The sequence below is a fragment of the Schistocerca gregaria genome, chromosome 7, assembly GCF_023897955.1.
Source record: "Schistocerca gregaria isolate iqSchGreg1 chromosome 7, iqSchGreg1.2, whole genome shotgun sequence".
In the NCBI taxonomy this organism is placed as follows: Eukaryota; Metazoa; Arthropoda; class Insecta; order Orthoptera; family Acrididae; genus Schistocerca; species Schistocerca gregaria.
The window spans coordinates 338,117,210-338,132,571 of NC_064926.1; positions in this window are offsets into that span (position 1 = coordinate 338,117,210).

Here is a 15,362-nt window from a genome sequence, read left to right on the forward strand (position 1 = left end):
AACCAATGGCACCCCACACCACCACGCCGGATGATATGCCAATATGGCGATGACGAATACACGCTTCCAATGTGCATTCACCGCGATGTCGCCAAACACGGATGCGACTATCATGATGCTGTGAACAGAACCTGGATTAATCCGAAAAAAAAGGACTGCCGGAGTGGCCGAGCGGTTCTAAGCGCTACAGTCTGGAATCGCGCGACCGCTACGGTCGCAGGTTCGAATCTTGCCTTGGCATGGATGTGTGCGATGTCCATAGGTTAGTTAGGTTTAAGTAGTTCTAAGTTCTAGGGACTTATGACCTCAGAAGTTTGGTTCCATAGTGCTAAGAGGCATTTGAACCATTTTTTGCACGGAAGACTCCTCTGATCTACACTGTACGTTAAGGTATTCACGATAAACGTCAACGAATCGTAACGGAATGGAAGTCAATGTTACCGTCATATGGAGGGGATTTCACTGTGAATGGAAGACGAATATAATGTCAATTCTCTTATCCCAGTACTTAATGATAATAGTGGGATAATGATATAGTACTTGTGATACAATAAGTCCGATTGTGCTCAGAACCATTCCATCCGAAAAAACGACGTTTTGCCATTCGTACACCCAGGTCGTGAGTACACCATCGCAGGCGCTCCTGTCTGTGATGTAGCGTCTAGGGTAACCGCAGCCATGGTCTCCAAGCTGATAGTCCATGCTGCTGCAAACGTCGTCGAACTGTTCGTGCAGATGGATTTTGTCTTGCAAACGTCCCGATCTGTTGACTCAGGGATCTAGACGTGGCTGCACGATCTGTTACAGCGATGCTGATAAGAAGCCTGGTAGTGATACGAGGCTGTTGGGATCCAGCAATGCATTCCGTATTACCCTCCTGAACCCAACGATTCCATATTGTGCTAACAGTCATTGGATCTCGACCAATGCGAGCAGCAATGTCGCGATACGATAAACCGCAATCGCGATAGGCTACAATCCGACATTTATCAAAGTCGAAAACGTGATGGTACGCATTTCTCCTCCTTACACGAGGCATCACACAACGTTTCACCAGGCAAAGACGGTCAGCTGCTGTTTGTGTATGAGAAATCGGTTGGAAACTTTCCTCATGTCAGCACGTTGTAGGTGTCGCTACCTTGTGTTAATGCTCTGAAAAGCTAATCATTTGCATATCACAGCATCTTCTTCCTGTCGGTTAAATTTCGCGTCTGTAGCACGTCATCTATGTGGTGTACGAGTTTTAATGGCCAGTAATGGGCAACTGAGGACCATACCGTGTTACGGATGCAGCATGTTGCTGAGTTGTGAGATGAAATTGAACACGTATTGTGATCTTAACCTAATAAATTGGCCAGAACCATCGTTTCCATGTGTTTGGTTTTTCCTCTCTTTTTCGTGCACCAACCATAACTTTCTGGCTGCTTAACAGCGCTATGTTTTCACCAGGTGGCCAAAGGTCGAAGTATAATTTTTTGCAGCATACTCTGAGAGCGCGGCAGTTAATGAACCTACCTACGATGCTTAAAGGTCCTGCGATGTTTTCAGCCTGCACTGCAGCACTCGGAACACTGTCAGTTTAATTATAACGACCCGGCGCATGGCGTATACCAAGTTTGGTTGCAGTTAGTTATAACTTGGCAGGGTCATAGTTTAAATGTCTCCACTTTCTGCTTCGCTAGCAGCAAATTTCAGTTTGACTTGACATCAGTCGAACCAGGAAATCTGAAAAGTATCGATTTGACACGAATCAATTTCGATTTCGACTGCTTTTACGTATTAGATCCATCGTAGCCGTACAAGACATATAAGGTTCATAAGGGCGTCTCATTCCGATAGGATGTTTCTACAGATAGTAATTGGTAATATTAGTAAGTAATATTTATGCCACGTTCGGCTGAGATTTCTCCATGCGTTCCAGAGGTCTTCTTACATTTCACTATGTTCTCATCGTAATCCAGGCAGTGGGGATGCCATGGGAATGTTACCCCCACGGTAACTGTGTCCTCGCACTAAGAAACTCTCCCCCTCCCCCTTCTACTTACAGTAAAAAATCACATACTGTGAGAACAGGCGACCTTGGAAACATTTCCTGCTATGCGAGATCTGTACGTATTTTACTGTTGATTCATTGTTGAAGCAGTTAGAAGGTGAGACCAATTCTTGACAAAAATCGCACCGCAGAGCTAAAAGTAAATTGCACTCGTTGTAGTAGGAAACGCAAACAGTATTTTGATTTCTCTGTTATGTCTCGATTCGATACTCACTGTAAAACGAAAGACTGAGTGAACTAACTACACCATAGAAACCACTACCGTCAACAATTTCAACCGGCATCTCATGACTGGTGTCAATAAAACTTTCAAAAATGGCACTGATCACCATGGAACTTAACCTCTGAGGTCATCAGTCCCCTAGAAGTTAGAACTACTTAAACCTAACTAACCTAAGGGCATCACACACATCCATGCCCGAGGCAGGATTCGAACCTGCGACCGTAGCGGTCGGGCAGCTCCAGACTGTAGCGCCTAGAACCGCTCGGCCACTCCAGCCGGAAATAAATCTTTCAGTTTGTATGCGTAAGTTAAGAGTCCTGCTGAACTTACGTTCATATAGAAGCTGATATATTATGAAATCGCATTTAAATTTTATGCTATATCTAAAAGATACATCGGAATTCTCAATAAGTCTTTTCTATGAATGAAAACAATAATCTGTTTCCAACAGATAGATCCGATTTCACCATGTAACATGTTCTTTGTGCATTAAAACTTGCACATCCGGAATGAAAGCTATATATGCAGGGTGTCCCATGAGGACAAGACTTGACAGGAACGCTTGTTTGAAGCAAAAGACTTCGTTTGGGAATATGCCATATACCGAATAGTTTTCGACACAGAACGCGTTTCATGTAAGCTTCTTTTGGGCTAGTCATTTTAGAAGAGCGAATGACGGACAGAATTACTTGAATGTTTGTTAGGAAAGCCTCCCAGAGCCACCGACGCGGATGGTGCAACTTGAGACTCTCCTTTCACTTCATACATTCAAACGAGCTTCTTGCCAAATGGTAGTACGCACGGTAGAATATAAGGTTCTTGTATACTTAAATTCCTTTTGTTTCATCTGGAGTATATTCAAGGAAGTAATGTTTTAAAAAAAGCAAACATTTACAACATTTTTAATGGTATCCAAAAGCTCCTGAAAAGGCTCAAAGTACTGTCCTACAACTCAAAGAGAATGCAGCCAAAATTGTCCACTTCTTACTACCAGCCTTCTCACTGGTTTGGCGTGGGCTGCCGCGAATTCTCCTCCTGTGCCAATCTCTACCCACAGTACCAGCACTAGCAACCAACATCCCGAATAATTTGTTAGATATACTCTAATCCCCGTCTCCACCTACAGCGCTTACCAACTACAGTTCCCTCAGGTACCGTGAAAGTTATTTCTTGAAGTTTTAACGTTTGTGCCTTTTCTGCCCTTTCTTCTCATGAGCGCTCTTCACATGTTCCTTTCGTCGCCGGTTCTACAGAGAACATCGTCATTTCTTATTCAATCCATCCACCAAATTTTCTGAAACGTTCCATAGCTTCATATTTCAATAGCTTTTCTTCTCGTCTTTTGTAATATTTACACACTCTCTCATTATCTTCTAAACAAAGCCATGTTCCAAAATATCCTGACCGATTATAGTACCTGGTAGTGAAGCCACTTTATAAAAAGGGAGACAGGGATAATATTGACAATTATAGACCTATTTCTATGCCATCGGTGTTTGCTGAAGCTATGGAGAAGGTTGTATATACAAGGTTACTGGAGCACTTAAATTCACATAATTTGCTGTCAAATGTTCAGTTTGGTTTTAGAAATGGTTTAACAACTGAAAATGCTACATTCTCTTTTCTCTGTCAGGTTTTGGACGGATTAAATAAAAGGTTGCGAACGCTAGGTGTTTTCTTTGATTTAACGAAGGCTTTTGACTGTGTTGACCACAAAATATTACTGATGAAGTTGGTCCATTATGGAGTAAGGGCAGTAGCTTACAATTGATTCGCCTCTTACTTTAAGATCAGAAAGCAGAAGGTAATTCTCCGCAATATTGAAAGTGGTAGTGATGTTCAGTCCCAATGGGGCACTGTTAAGTGGAGCGTTCCCCAAGGGTCGGTGCTGGGGCCACTACTGTTTCTTATTTCTATAAATGATATGCCTTCTAATATTACAGGTGATTCAAAAATATTTTTGTTTGCTGATGACACCAGCTTGATAGTGAAGGATCTTGTGTCTAATATTGAAACAGTATCAAATAATGTAGTTCATGAAATAAGTTCGTGGCTTGTGGAAAATAATTTGATGCTAAATCACAGTAAGACTCAGTTTTTACAGTTTCTAACTCATAATTAAACAAGAAACGATATTTTGATCGGACAGAATGGGCATATTATAAGCGAGACGGAACAGTACAAGTTCCTCGGCGTTCGGATAGATAGTAAGTTGTTGTGGAAAGCCCATGTCCAGGATCTTGTTCAGAAACTAAATGCTGCTTTATTTACCATTAGAACAGTATCTGAAATAAGTGACACTTCAACACGAAAAGTAGTCTACTTCGCATATTTTCATACGCTTATGTCGTTTGGTATTATTTTTTGGGGTAATTCTTCAGATTCAAAAAGGATATTTTTGGCTCAAAAACGGGCTGTTCGAGCTACATGTGGTGTAAGTTCGAGAACCTCTTGTCGATCCCTATTCAATAGTCTGGGAATCCTGACATTGCCCTCACAGTATATATTTTCTTAAATGTCGTTTGTTGTTAGCAATATTAGCTTATTCCCAAGAGTTAGCAGCTTTCACTCAGTTAATATCAGAAAGAAATCAAATCTGCATGTGGAATGCACTTCCTTGACTCTTGTGCAGAAAGGAGTGCAGTATTCTGCTGCATCCATTTTCAGTAAGCTACCACAAGAACTCAAAAATCTTAGCAGTAGCCCAAACTCTTTTAAGTCTAAACTCAAGAGTTTCCTCATGGCTCACTCCTTCTATTCTGTCGAGGAGCTCCTGGAAGAGCTAAAAAATTAAGCAAATTACAGTGTTACATTGTTGATTTTCTTTATTTAAACTTACAGCTTGTCACCTGAATACGTTTTTTTATATTTCATTTTATCTGTTTCTAATATCGTGTTATAATTTCATGTATTGTCTCGTTCCATGACCATAGAGACTTCTCCTTAATTTGGTCCCACGGAACAATAAATAAATAGATAAATTTCTTCCTCGTAGTAGACGTCAATTGGTCAGTGTCCTCCTTGTCTTTGCTAGTCTGTTTTCGTGTTCTCCTTGCTTCGTCCGTGATGTTTTATTATGCTTCCAAGGTAGCAGAATTTCTTGACTTTGTATCTGTAATCCTAGTCAAGAAGGTGATACCAGTTGTTAATGATTTTCCCTCCGTGGTGCGCCACAGTCATGTAGCATTCTTCGACAGAGATTTCTACCATTTGACTGTAAATTACAATTCACTTATTTCATACAATCATCATTTGAAGTTGAGCTGAAAATAATGAAGTGTTCATATTATGAAGTGCAGAGCGTGGGAATGTCATCTTCCAAAAATTATGTTTCTGGTCTTCTGGCTTTCGGTGATGATACGTCACATAGACAAATCGGATGTATTAGTAACACGTTAGTACACTGAAGTGACAAAAGTAATGGGATGTTGCAATTGTCTTTGTATTCCACATAGGCTGTAGTTTCAATAGTTAAGAGTTTCCTTTTAACTTGTATTACTGTCCATGTTTAACTCCCCTTGTAGTTGTCCCGTCAAATACTGTTCATATTTTACTTTGCTCATTTATTTAATGAAAACTGGTACACAGCCACTGCTTTGATTATAATATTAATGTTAAAATGCAGTACCACCACAGTCTCAAACTGTAGGTTCCCTCAAACATCTCCATTTTCCTGCATTTATTAATTTCTGTTTATCTTATTGATATTACTTAAGTTCCTTATGTATTCTGTATTTACATTGACAACTATCTCTTCTTTTTTAATTGGTTGTGTATCACTCTCCATGTTTCATCCCTCTTGATGCACCCTTGTCTAGTACTAATTTTATCTCATTTTATTAGCTTTGTTTATTAATAGAAACTTATGTAGGCATGCTATTCCGATTTGTGCTAAAGGTTTTCCTGTCAACTCCTTTGTTATTTATGTACTGTTCAGTTTTTACTATTTCATTGCAAAGATGTTACTTACTGCATGTTTCTACTTCACTCTAGATGTGTTACTTCTCTTTCGATGTTGTCTGCTAACAATTGACATCTTTGGTGATGGTAAATGCCTGAAGATGGCCTTGTAAGCCGAAAACCGGTTAGAAATAAAAGTAATATTGTAGAACAAAAGCAGACTGGTGCTTTTCATTTATTATTATAATGTTGTTCTACCAAGAACCGACGGAAGATTCTGTTAATATGACAAGTGACATTAATCTCGGAACACACAGATTGTCACTCTGCATCCCAGTAGGCTGTGCCTCTTCACCACACAAATTTCTTGGTTTCTGTGGATGATGCCAGCGTAAACGGGACGCGAAAACTCGACATCTCTTCTCAGCTTCCAGTAATTTGACGGTTCGTGGTGACTCTTTGCCTATAACTTCCGATGTTATTACTGAATGGGGACACGCTTTTGTTCTCGTTCTGTGACTTCATAGCTGTGGTGATGAATTTAAAAGTTAGACAAGTATATGCTGGAAATTTCCAATACGGCAGTACATACAATGTTCTTGATTTTATGTTTGGGAATTCCTTCTTCGTCGGCTACCAGAGGACGGTTGTCGCATTTCTGCCGACACCGAGATCTAGCTTTCTGCAGGTATAGCAAAATGTAGGTTTGAGGATACAGAGAGAGCATTGTACGTTAGTTCAACATAAAATACCAATGCTCACGTCAGACCTTTTTATATATCGTGACAACAGTATTTATTCATTTACTATGGCTTACACGTTTTGGGTTTTGCCATTTGCAAAGGTTACAGGGAAACATAAACAGGTATATGTGAGGGAACCAAATGGCAATACTATGAAGTGAGCAGCGGATCCATAATAACGATCCAGTTTCAAAACACTATAGAAACATAACCTCAGATCAGAATGAAGTCAAATTGCGTATTACTGAAGCCGGGGGGAAACGTCACGGAACAAAAAGAATATTAGTGAAAATTTGAAGAATAGATGGTGCTTGAAGCGTCCGAATGTGCTCATCAACAGACGCGCAACTCACTGCTCTTAATAAGCTTCCGTCTGAGACTCCCAACACGAATGTCTCCTTGAAGGGTAACGTGCTGCTGGTAAAGCTCTTTTACAAGAACGATAACTGTGCATCAGTAGCCCTGCAGAAATACCGAACACTCAAGGTATTAGTGCGATGTCTGCTAACGGTCTGGGGAACATGATTGCAGAATTCGTAAAGAAATTCTTTTGAAGTGCAATGTGCATGTGTAGTTGATATAATGTCCGACAAAGATGGGGCCATATCATTGGAGGAGGGGTTGACCAGTGGCGCGCAAACGTGCGGAGCACGTGGAATTGCCCGAACGCTAACATGCCTGCGAGCACAGTGCATAAATTCCTAAGAATGGCTATGCTTACAAAATCAACCATGTTTAGGAACTGCTTCCACCTGACCTTCCAGCAAGACAAACGTTTGTTCAGGAATATCTTGCTTGCATGGAAGTGCGCAATGAATGGCCATGGAATATTTATTGAATAGCCAAAGCCCATTTTCATCTCCAAGGACATGTCAATATGCAGAATTTCAGAATATGGATAACGGAAAATCCGAACGCACATCAAACGGGTCCACTTCTTCCTGCAAACGTGAATGTGTGGTGCGGGTCTACGGCATCGTTTATCCTAAGGTATTTTTTCGAGGCGGTGAGTCCTGCGGTTCCTGTTGTTCGTACCGTTGGTGGTAAACGCTATGAGAGTCTTTTGCACACCACAGTCATTCCACATTTCAACCATGTGGATGTGCGGATAAGATCACTTTTATGCAAGTTGGCGCTTCTCCGCAGAATGCACAGTCAGTGATGGGACAGCTGCAGTGGCGTTTTAGAAACGCTAGCGTTTTCTGCTACCATTTCCCTACAGCAGTGCCGTACAGATCGGTTGAACTTAATCCGTTTGACTTGTAGCTGTGTAACAGAAAGTACAAGGAGTGGGATGCAAAACTCAAGAAAGTATATGTATGTATTTTACATAATCATTCCTGTTCATAATGAAAAGTGAAAATAAGCATGTACTACAAAATATTGAATTTCATAAAATTTCATCGCTCACACGACTGAAATAACCCTAAAATATTTAAGCACAAAAATCAAGTGAAGATACATTGCTGTCGTAATTTGCTTTAAATTAATTTACATTTTCTCGGCTATGAATGTGACCTTCAGATACCTACTTCCTTAGATGCTGATTTGCACACAATTGGGACCACTCACATGTTGTCAAACCGTTTCGACTACGCTTCAGAAGTTTCACTGAGAAGTCTTACTCATCATCCATACAGTCCCGATTTCTCCCCATGCGATTTCCTGAAGGAAGGTTTCCGTGGCTTCATACGAAGACATGCACGCCAGGATAAAAATACGTGGTTCCGTAGGTAACTGTAAACATTTTTCATGAAAGCACTGACATCTTCTTTCACAGTGGGATTAATATATTAACTGTAATGGTGAATACTTTTAAAATGATGAACAGTTTACTTACTATTTTTCCAACTCTTTCGTTTTCATTTCATTGCCACTTATAAATTCCGTTCAACGACAACGCTCACATTAAACCGTTTTTAATGTTTCTATTAAAGAGACTGATGATAGTGTTTCTAATGTAAGTTAAGTTACAGACTCAGGAGGTTAAAACAGTGGCTGCCGACTATAGGAGAATGTTACTGGATGTGTAAATCACATACTTATCCTTGTGAGACTACATCTGACAAATCCGTCACAGTGGAACGAGATTTTTAATCGGAAGAACAAAAGTTTCTCTGTGGATTACTTATTTTAGTCACGGATATATAATGAACAAATAAACCGTAAAACTCCCAAAGTACAGAGCAGCATGGGGCAGTAGCTTTTCCAGAAACCACAGAATGCTTCTTCCTCCCGTTCTTTCGAAATCCTTGTCCCTCTCAGTTCTTTTCCTCAGTTCTACAAAGTAGCGCCCCGCCACCCGCTACCATCATTTATCTTTATCCTTTCTTTTTTTTTAAGTTTTCGGCTGTTAGAGCCAGAAGTCTGCAGTAACTGAGAAAAATAAATTAACTAAAAGTCACCCAAGTTCTCACTAGGAAGAGTTGCAGCGTTTATGATATTACCGAAGTCTTGATTCGTAAATAACACTGAGTTTTGAAACTTCAGCATTATTACGCGGATTTACTGTTTTGCGTAAAATGTTCACTCGGAACTAATTCTCTGCGACGGGCAACTGCTCTGACCTACGACGTGAAAACTTTTCCCTGCAACTCGATGAAATAATTCATTCGCTCTCTTTGGGACTGTGCTGCTACCATTAAGCTTGTTTCCTGCACGCTCAGTCCTTCAGTGCAGTCTAAGATTAATGTCAGAAATCATCTAGAACCCGTGCTGTGTAAACTGACTTACAGGGTGTTACTGAGAAGGTTACTAATGAGAATAAATACCGTTATCGAAGAGAAGGTAGAAAGATTACAGCGGGAGCGGATAGAAGTAAGAAGATGTACATCAGACATGAACATATTCTCCAGATAGAGTAACAGCCATTGGTCACACAAGGAAAATTTCCATAGTTTGGAGAATCATATTGTACAGCAGCTGGACAAAAATATAGAAATATATCGAGAAATAGGCGTTTGAATACAAATTCAGTTGCTACCCAAGCTTGCATGATGCTCTGTTCTATTTGACCATTAACGGCACCTGTACAGTGTGCTCAATATGTGCAACAGTCTGTCGTAGTCAGAAGAGCGTGCTTGTGAGTGTAAAACGTCGGAGTTAAGTGTACTCAAAAGTGGGCAATGATGCTTTATGGAGGGTACTTCTGTACCCAAGGGAACCAAAGTGCTTTGTAATTCAAGAGGCACCATATCAAACATTTACTCTGTGTAAGAGGGAGGTGGAAAAAAAATAATTTGCCAAGTCACAAAGAGGCCGGAAGTGTGTGTTGGCGATCTTGACAGACGTTCATTGAAGAGGAGGCTGGCGATAAAGAGTACGACGGCTGAAAAAGTCATTGTCGAAATGAATGACGCTCTCACGAACCATTTCAGCACCAAATCAACGAGAAGGGAGCTCCATAAGCGAGGAATTACCATGGGGAGTTGTAATTACAAAACCACTCACCAATGGTGCAGATGCCCGTAACAGGAAAACGTGCTACAGAAAACGTGGGTTTTCGCAGAATGGAAGGAAATCTTTTGGTCGGGTGAGTCTTGTTGCACACAGCTTCCAACTCCTGGCCGAGTTTTCATCTCAAGAGCGGAACGTAGTTGGGGTTCCGCTATAATTTGTACAGTTACATCACATTGTTCAGTGGGCTGTATGGATACTCACAACCTCGCAATATTTACCAAGAAGTATGCGAACATTTTTGTTGATCAGGTGATACTGTTGCAATACGACAGGCCACCTGTCCACACACCTCGCATCGTCCAGTACTGGTTTTGCGAGCACGAGGATGAATTGTCGCACACCACCTGGTCACTAGTCACCAGATGTCAGCATTCGTGGTCTACTTCGGAGGGAGCGCGATCGCTATCCACCTGCATCAGTATTACTATTTTGCAGGAAAAATGGAATAAGATTCCCTTGAAAACTGCGCAGGACCTGTATTTATCCACTATAGGAGACCGGAAACGGTTCTGAATGCCAATAGCTTCCCTTCGCCGTATTAGGCACTGTGATTTGTGTTTTTGCTGTTTCCTTATTTTTGTCAACACCATGGGTATATTGACGTATAGCAGGCCGCTCATTTGTATCTTTTTGTTACTTCACTATACACTATGTACTACATTATAAAGTATATACATACAATGCCATTCATCAGCTTCACACAGGCAGCAGGACACTGTGAATACAGAACTTTCCATTCTCACAATAGAAAATTTCTGACCTCTCCAAGACGTCTGTTTCCCCGTCCAGGAGATATCATTAATTATTTGCTATTGGATAATCCCTCAAAGTATCTTTTGAGAGTAAAAATATTTAATTTAATATCTTACGTACCAGATGGCGGTAAAAATTTCAATACCAAGACGGTTGTGGAACCGGACGAAGTACACTCGTCGGTGCATTGTTGGGTTCTTTGGTTTGCTCCGGAGCAGATCTTGTGGATACTGCAACACATAAAATATTAGTTCACTTTATTATAATATAAACTATAACTAGTTAACTTTTTACAACACGTTTCCACAGGATCGTCACGAATATTGACAACTGTCCCTTAACATCAACGTATCACTTGATGCAAACAGATTGCAAGGCTCTCACTCCGAGTATGTTTAACAATATCCTTCACGTCGGCGCAGCGAGTCATTTTTGGGCTTGGTTAAGCTGGCGTCGCTCGTTCCTCGATGCGGCTTGCAGTAGCTGTCCTTCGTTGTACTTCAATTACAAAGTAACAACGTCGCTTTGGCACACCGCTCTTAGTACGACACGACAATGGTGACATGCGACAACCTACATGAATGATTAGGGTATCACCAAAAACGAATGAAGTAGGTATTACCGTCAAATAAGTTGTAAGTAGGTTGTTTAGGTTTTTTTATGTGTAACACCACCTCTGTATGAAAATCACTGGCTGTGCTGTGTGCAGTCTGTGGCTGGTTGGCATTGTTGTAAAACTCGTCATTGTAGTGTTGGGCAGCTGGATGCTAACAGCGCGTAGGGTTGCGCAGTTGGAGGTGAGCCGCCAGCAGTGGTGGATGTGGGGAGAGAGATGGCGGAGCTTTGAAATTTTGTAAGACTGGATGTCATGAACTGCTATATACATTATGACTTTTGAACTCTACTGAGGTAAATACATTGTTTGTTCTGTATCAAAGTCTTTCATTTGCTAACTATGCCTATCAGTAGTTAGTGCCTTCAGTAGTGTGAATCTTTTATTTAGCTGGCATTAGTGGCGCTCGCTGTATTTCAGTAGTTCGAGTGAAGAAGATTTTTGTGAGGTCAGTGATTTGTGAAACGTATAGGTTAATGTTAGTCAGGGCCATTCTTTTGCAGGGATTACTGAAAGTCAGACTGCGTTGCGCTAAAAAAAAATATTGTGTATCAGTCTTGTACAATTTTTCTAAGGGGACGTTTCAAAGTTCTGTTTATAAGAAAAGATTAAGCAGCGGTTCGTTTGTTTATGGAAAAAATCATGCCGTGCCTCATGTGAGCAGGAGAAATCCCTATGTGTCGGGAGTCGACTGTCTTGGAAACATGTGGTCAGTCGAGAGTCAGGTTTAACATTTCACGATATTATTGCTCGCTTTGGTTGATTTACTAGGACAGTCATACAATTACTTAACCCAAGTGTTCAAGAGGGACGTTCTCGACGATATGCAGGATCTTAATGGCGCTACGCAATCAGCAACCCTGACGACACCAATATACACTGATCAGCCAGAACATTATGCCCGCCGACCTACTGTCAATATACCTGCCGAGGAACGATTGCTAGTCAGGCACATGCACGGTGCTAAAGTATCAGTGAGCGTGCTGTGCGTGTGTAGAACGGGGAACACGCGCAATCTGCCTGACCGAGGGCTTATTGTGATGGCCCGGAGGCTCGACACTAGCGTTTCGGAAATTCCACGAATTTTTGGGCGTTCGAGGAGTGCTGTGGTGAGTGTCTTCAACACGTGGTAAAACCAAGATGAAACCATGACCAGACGTCGTGGGGTTGGGAAGCCACCTGTCGCTGCAGATGTCGGACGTCGTAGGCTGGGCAGACTGGTAAAACAGGACGGACGACGAATTGTCGTGGAATTAACATCAGACTGTAATGCTGGGCAAAGCACAAGTGTGTCTAAACTCTACAGCCGACAACGCACGAATGTGCCAGTGTTAACACCACATTGGCCACTACTACTGAAATGGGCGCTTGATAATCCGCACAGAACATTGGCGCAATGTTAGAGCGTTGTGTGTTCTGATGCATCCCGATACCTTCTTCGTCATTCCGGTGGGAGGGAGTGAATCCAACGTCTTCCAGGAGAACAGTTCCTTGACACCCGTACTGTGGGAAAGGAGACAAGTTGGTGGTGGCTCCATTATGCTCTGAGGAATAATCACGTGGGCATCCATGAGTCCAGTGGGGCACGCACAAGGCACCATGACGGCTAAGGAGTACCATACACTGCTTGTAGACTACGGACACGGACACACCTTCACGACGATCATGTTTCCCGACGGCAGTGTCATTTTCCAACAAGAATTTGCCCCACGTCACAAGGCAAGGAGTGCAATGGTGTGGTTCGAGTTTCAATTGATGTTCTGGCTCCCCAACTCGCCAGATCTGAACCCGATGGAACACATTTGGGATATCATTAACCGTGGCGTCAGAGCTCGTCACCCCCTCCCCCGAATTTACGGAAATTGGGTGATTTTTGTTTGCAGATGTGCTGCCGAATCCCTCCGGGGCCCAACCAAGTCCTAACTGTACCCATGCCACGAAATGTCGCCGCTGTTGTCGTACCAAAGGTGGGTATACTGACTATTAAGTAGGTGGTCATAACGTTCTGGCTGATCAGTGTAGTGCGCTCGGCGGTGCAGCATCGTACAGCCACGTTTCGTACCTTGTAGCTGGAAATAGGCTTGCCGCAAGACTTTTATCTACACGGACAGTGCAACGACTCTGGAGCATCATGGATTGTCATCCAGGCCGCAGTTGCCGCGGCTTCCTTTTGTTCAAATGGTTCAAATGGCTCTGAGCACTACGGGACTTAACTGCTGTGGTCATCAGTCCCCTAGAACTTAGAACTAGTTAAACCTAACTAACCTAAGGACACCACAGACATACATGCCCGAGGCAGGATTCGAACCTGCGACGGTAGTGGTCACGCGGTTCCAGACTGTAGCGCCTAGAACCGCTCGTCCAATAATGGGGGGGCTTCCTTTTGTTCGTTAGCAGAGAGAGTCGTACTAATGGTGGTGTGCCCAGCGACACTGGACACGGAAGTGGCAAAATGTCGTCTTTTCACGCGAGTCTCGGTCCCCAATACAGCGTCAAAACGAACGCAAGAGTCGTAGAGGCACGGAGGAGAACGAACGTTATCTGACTGAATTTGTCCTCCTCTTTAAGATTCAAAACCTGGCGTAATGGTATTGGATGCCATTGGGCACAAAACCCGTTTCGCCTCTGCTTCGCATGGTATTTGTTGACCTAGAAAAAGCGTTTGACAGTGCGAAATGGTGCAAGATCTTCGAAATTCTGAGAAAAAAGGCTACAGGGAAAGACGAGTGGTGTAATGTGTACAAGAAGCAAGAGGGAACAATAAAACTGAAAGATGAAGAACGATGTGCTCGAATTAAAAAGGCTGTAAGACAGATATACAGTGTTTCGCCTCTACTGTTGAATCTATGCATTGAAGAGGAAATGATTGAAATAATAATACGTTCAAGACTGGGGTTAAAATAAACGGTGAAAGGATATCAACGATATTTCGCATCTACTGTTCAGTCGATACGTCAAAAGAAAGATGGACCCAAAAGAAAGGGTCAAAAGTGGGATTAAAATTCACGGAAAATGATGTCCGTGTTAAGATTCGCTGATGACATTGATATCTTCAGTGTAGGTGAAGAACAATTATTGTGTCAGTTGAACTGAATGATCCTTCTAATAATAAAAAATGGATTAAAAGTAAACCGGAAGAAGGCAAAATCAGGGAGTAGTAGTAGAGATGAGAATGCAAAACAACAAAATTACTGGTCACGAACTAGACGAAATTAAGGGATTCTGCTATCTTGGAAGCAAAATAACCTATGACGACCGAAGCAAGGAGGATATAAAAAGTAAACTACCTCGTATAAAGAGAGCACACCTGGGCAAGAAATGCTACTAGTATCAAGCACTGGCCTCAATTTCTGGAAGAAATTTCTATGAAAGTACGATTCGAGCACAGCTTCGTACATAGTGAATCACGGACAGTGGGAAAACAAGGTAATCGAAAAATGAGATTTCAAACCTCCTGTTCGCTTCATTCTTGGGTTATTCGACCGCTGTTTGTTTGATGCTCTTCCTGAAAAAGTAGACAGAAGAGCCCAAGACAGAAGTCAACAGGCAGTTTGCCAACAAGTGGCCGCCAAAACTTTAACAATTTCTGATGTTTTGTTACAGAAGAATGTTGAAACC